Here is a 6000-nt window from a genome sequence, read left to right as displayed (position 1 = left end):
GAAATGCTGCTCAAGGTCGGGACTACACGTAGTCCAAAGCACAGCCTCAGGTCAAAAAGCATTTGCTGCTACAAAAGTACTCTGTGCACAGGGGTTCGGGTTGCACTGTCCCCATGAGGGATACTGGTCTCAGGGTTGCTGAGAGGGCAGATCAACCTCAGGAACGTTCAGGAACCCACCTCCTGTGTTGCAGAAATCTTCAGAGTCCTCAGGAGCTGGGGAGATGCAAACCGGGCAGATGCATTTAGGTGCCTGCTGCTGCAGGGGAGTAACCTATTTACTCCAAGGGAGATTCTTCTGTCGTCCAGCGAAGTGTAGACTGTCAAAATACTTGGTTTCAGTTGCAGAGTTTAGCCCAGGTAAAATCCAAAGTCCTGGAATCAGGTTTCCCACTTTATACCCAGGGAATGGGTTGGACTGACTCAGGGGACCCACCTAGGGGAAGGGCAGGACAGAGGGGTGGCTACACCCATGTCCTTTGTCCCATTTTGTGCCAGAGCAGAAGCAAATGGCTCCTGGAACTGGTTTGAGCTAAACTATGCAGGGGGACACCAAATGTGCCCCCCGTGCAACCTATTAAAAAATACAGGAGGCAGAGGCAAAAAGACAGGGGAAACCACACCAAAGATGCCAGGTCTTACTCTGCTTGAGCTTGGCTCAGCAGCAGGAGGGCAGACTCGTGTCTGTGGCGGGCACCATCCATTTTCTGATGCCTAGGTCGAGAAAGCTGGTACCGGGTAGACTGGTGATCCACATAAGACCCTCTAGGAGGGTGGAATCATACCTTCGAGGTATGATTCCAAGGTGTTTGACACCAAACATGACATGTTTCTAAGAAGTCGTTTTAAAGTTAGCATTTACCATTGAGGTTATAATGCACCTAAGTATATATAATTGGCTGCATCACAGACAACCCCACAGAATAGGTTATGAAGGCTGCAGAGGGCCCCTACCCATGCAGGGGCACACTCTCACACAAAACTCAGCACCCTGCCTTCAGGATTTTGAAGGCCTGCGAAAGGGGTAACTGATATGTTTATATGTGTAGTGATTTAGACTAGATATAGGGAACCTATATCTAAGTAAGGGGTGCATGCACCTCCTTACACAGGCTGCAGTAGCAGACCTGTGGTGTCATTTTGAATGGCCTCTCAGGGGTGGCACAATACATGCTTCAGCCCAGGGGGATGCTCTGGGGTACCTATGCCCTGGGTATATGGTGTACCATATACTAGGAACTGATAAGTGTACCCCAGAATCCAATCTGGAGTGTACCTAAAGTACATGCAATCAATTTACAGGAGAAAGCAGGTAGACTGGGGTCCTGAATAGCAGGAACCCAGTCAGTCTAAGTCAAAAACAGTGATACATCATCAAAAAGTGGGGTAACCATAAGAGGCAGATCCTACTCTCCTACAGTTTGCTATTATGATGACGTAAACAACTTATATACAGGTACTAAGCTAGAGAACAAGTATTGTCAAAACCAATGGGTCTGGCATTGGCCGCCAGCCTTTTTGCAATTCTTGTTGTATCTGGTCATGTTTTTTGCAAAAAAAAATAATTCTGGAAGCTGCGGGGCACTCATTAAATCTAAAAAAAACTGGGTAAAGGCAAAATTGTTTTTCTCGCCTCAAAAATATACACGTTTCGGGCCTGATTCACAAAGGCAAACCTTCTCTTTTGTGTAAGTTTACCATTGCTTGCTATTCACAAAGTAATTTTACTAGTAGGACAGAACAGTCTTTCACGGTGTCTAGCTATACCAAATGACCTACCACATACTTGAGCAATCGTTTCGCAGACGCTGTTTTTCTCATTCAGGTGATTTTAAATAGCCTGAAGAGGATCTTGACCCAATACTGTTGAGATATTTACAGTGAACACCGGAGTCAAAAATCAAAACATAAATTAAGCATTAGCAGGGAACAAGTCTGTGTCCTCACTTTACCCGTGTACAATCATATTAATGTCTCTGTTTTGTATAATGAGAGCGTGCCCATGGATTAAAGGAGATGCAGTCTATCATTAAAGGAAGTATTTATCTTAGTATTGTTGTGCATCCAGCACAAGGAAGAGTGTTTTTCATGAGCAGAAAATGGATTGACGGCACCCAGATCAGATTTTAACTCAGCAAATCTTAGACTAGTGATCTTCGGTGAACGAGGGAAAAAACCTGTTTGACAATTAAGGTAGGAGCCATAAATAATGGATACTTTAAGCACAATTTGTGAATCTATATAATTCCAAAATAATCAAAATGGGGAAATGTGTATGAGGGTCTTCTCCAGTGTCCGGATCACAATGGCATCGGTTCATGAAAGCATTGAAAGTGTTGGGTGACGTAATAATTCAAAAGGTTTTTTTTCTCAGGTGTATACAGTTGCACAGAACTCAATAGGATGCCATTAATGTTTTAGCACCATCCATTTGTTGGTGTTCGAAAGGTGTATTGTGTTGGAAAGGTTTGAAACTGCATTTCCAGGATATAGCTTTTCAAGCATCCTATAGAAATGTTATAATGTGCCACTTTCTATTTCCTTATAGTTTTGTAACGCTACATGAAACCATGTTGTATCATGTGATAGGAATAATAACCTAATTTCCACCTAGCACCAACCCGCATTTTGTTTGCAGCTTCTATAGCTGTAAATAGCAGATGTTAATATTACCCTATTTGATGGTACCCAATGGGATCTATTCACAAAGGCATTTTAAGGATGTAAGCAAAGCAGTTCTCCTGTAGCACGCTTTGCATAGCCTTACTTGCTTAGGGAGCCTATTCACAAAAGCAATATATATGTATGTATGTATATATATATACACACACACACACACACACACATATATATATATATATATATATATATATATATATATATATATATATATATATATATATCTCTATATATATTATTGTTTACGAGTAGTACCTGGGTTTTCCCATTCCATCTCATTTTAGGGTCAATTCACAAAGGCAAGTAAGAATACATAAAAGAGTACAACAGGACTACAATTTTACGTACACCAAAATGCTTTTGTGGTTAGCCCCCTTTGTCAATCAACCCCAAAACATCTAGGAGACCAATTCACAAAAGCATTTAAGGGTATGGGAAGTAGTACTATATATTTCTGGAATATTCCCATTTTAAAGGTTTTAGCGGCAATATACGATGTCAGAGTACGAAAAGTACTAGTATACTACAGGAGTAGTACTTTACATACCCCCTTAAATGGAAATAAAGGAGGACTATTCAGGAAATATTCCTATACATTTGGTGCAAATAGAAAGGACTGAGCCCTTCTTGCACTTTTAATAATAGGTAGTTGGGCATCTTAGAGTTGATTCACATATGAATGTAAGATTAAGTAAATAGGTAGTCCTGTGGTAGTACTTTCTGTACTCAAAAATGTTTTAGGAAAACGACCCAAGGTGTCCCTCTCAAAACTATGGAAGGATGAGTTGTCCTTGCCTGATAGGAACTACTGCCCTGAAGGTCCACAGAGATAATAGCAGCCCGCGCTGGTATAATCGTATTTTTTTTGAGTCACTGAACCACACCATCGCAGTCAAGCAAATATATTTTCAGTAAAGAGAAACAACAATGTCTTTGTTTATAGACCCACAAAAAAGACCCACAAAAATATGTTAAATGTGAGCTATCACCCAACCTCTACTGTAAGGTACACAAACTCCAGTCATATTTTATCTGGAGTTACTAAAATGTAAAGGTAAAAAGTGTATGGGCAATGTTCCCTTTCTTTCACTATATAGTTTTCAGATGGAGTTCAGGTCATGTTATCTGTGTGTGTATTTCTGGCTGAACTCCCTGGGTATTTTCAGACAGGAGCTAATATTAATCCAAATAAAGGCCGCTATAGCTTGAGCTCTTTTTGTATATGAACAAACATACATGGTGTGTTTACATATCTGTCAGGTCTTGCAACTTTAGCATCCATGAGTTTGACCTCGTGAGGGCACCTCCCCTCTTTTGTAGAGACAAAGACGCCCTCAATGCTTGTGTAATAGGCAACCAAGAATATTCAAAGGCTAGCTGATTTTGTGGCTAGCTTACTTTTATGTGTGATCCGTAGGTCATCAGGTAAGGAGATTTATTCCAATTGTTACCCAAATAATAAAGTCTTCTGTCTCTATGGATGCATATAATCACAGAATCCAAAGATGGAATTTCCTAAGATTTACTAGCACAGCCAACACGTGTTTCACGACGCAGTTGCTCATCAGGGCAAGGCAAATGATTGCGAACAATGGTACCCTTCAATAATCAATAAATGCTGAAAAGCGAATTCAGCAACCTCAAATAACAGTATGGCCATGTTTAAAATCAGGCAGTATAGATATCCTCAAGAATGGATAGGGGACTCCATGCTAAGGGAATCAAACATCATTCAGAAAACGAACAAAATCCTGATCTTGCAGCATTCCTCCCCCAACAAATTTGGGAGGTATGCTGTAAGATCATGTTTTCGTTTGTGTTCCAAATGATGTTTGATTCTCCTATTATGGGGTCCGAATTGAAGTCTTTTCGGCATTACAGCTTTGAAGGATCTGTTCTTGCTCCTCTATTGAAGCTCTTTCATCAAGATGAACCCCGCCAATCTTTGGGTATCTCTTACCTAGGTGGGCAGAGGAGGGACTCCCAACACCGGAGGGCTTGCTGGTTCACCCTTCCATCTTTAAATGACCTTCTAAGTGTAAAAAAACACAGAAATTGCCTCAGTATATGGATTTGTATATTCCATGTAGATTACATACAAGATAGATTGCCTAATTTATTAGATGAAAGATAATGATGCAAACGTACATATGGCCATGTCTGAACTGGGGTGGCAGAGTGGGCTAAAGAACGTTGATGGATTAAACCCAAATCTCTTGACTGGGTGTGAGTGTTTGATTGGTTCAGATGCTCCGGTCATCACCACCCCCTTTTGTACTGCTTTGTTCGCCATAAGTTGGCAGGGTATGTCAGACGTGAGTCCCTTGCTCACTTTGCCACTGGATTCAAGCAAGCCTGGCTGAGGACGGCTGAAATGCCAGAAACCGGTCCTAGGAAGCTTGTGTCCGGTCCAGCGAAGGCATGGCTTGGCAGTTCGGGCTGAACTGTTCCCATGAGGCACAGGGTCAGACTGATTTGCATATGGCCATGTCTGAAATGGGGTGGCAGCGTGGGCTAAAGAACGGTGATGGATTAAACCCAGATCTGTTGACTGGGTGTGAGTGTTTGATTGGTTCAGGTGCTCCGTCCATCACCACCCCCTTTTGTACCGCTTTGTGCGCCATAAGTTGGCAGGGTATGCCCTGACGTGAGTCCCTTGCTCACTTTGCCACTAGATTCAAGCAAGCCTGGCTGAAGACGGCTGAAATGCCAGAAACCGGTCCTAGGAAGCTTGTTTCCGGTCCAGGGAAGGCATGGCTAGGCAGTTCGGGCTGGACTGTTCCCATGAGGCACAGGGTCAGACTGATTTGCATATGGCCATGTCTGAACTGGGCTGGCAGAGTGGGCTAAAGAAAGGCGATGGATTAAACCCAGATCTCTTGACTGGGTGTGAGTGTTTGATTGGTTCAGATGCTCCGTCCATCACCACTCCCTTTTGTACCGATTTTTTCGCCATAAGTTGGCAGGGTATGCTCAGATGTGAGTCCCTTGCTCACTTTGCCACTGGATTCAAGCAAGCCTGGCTGAAAACGGCTGAAATGCCAGAAACCAGTCCTAGGAAGCTTGTTTCCGGTCCAGGGAAGGCATGGCTTGGCAGTTCGGGCTGGACTGTTCCCCTGAGGAACAGGGTCAGACTGATTTGCATATGGCCATGTCTGAACTGGGGTGGCAGAGTGGGCTAAAAAACGGTGAGGGATTAAACCCAGATCTGTTGACTGGGTGTGAGTGTTTGATTGGTTCAGATGCTCCGTCCATCACCACCCCCTTTTGTACCTACTCTAGAAAAATGGACACCTCTGAAAGGGCAAAGAATTTAGACCAG

General features: G+C 43.0%; 1 protein-coding gene across 1 annotated transcript in view; it reads left to right on the top strand.

Moving 5' to 3' along the window:
- The first annotated feature begins 2065 nt into the window (after positions 1-2065).
- LOC144761599 (protein unc-93 homolog A-like) overlaps positions 2066-6000 on the top strand; it is a 340831-nt gene continuing 336896 nt past the window's right edge. Inside the window, exon 1 of the mRNA XM_078646899.1 lies at positions 2066-2192. The gene's annotated coding sequence lies outside the window, so the exon portion shown is untranslated. The remainder of the gene's footprint in view (positions 2193-6000) is intronic.

Source organism: Lissotriton helveticus, chromosome 6 (assembly GCF_964261635.1).
Source record: "Lissotriton helveticus chromosome 6, aLisHel1.1, whole genome shotgun sequence".
NCBI lineage: Eukaryota > Metazoa > Chordata > Amphibia > Caudata > Salamandridae > Lissotriton > Lissotriton helveticus.
This window is presented reverse-complemented; position numbering and strand designations above follow the sequence as displayed.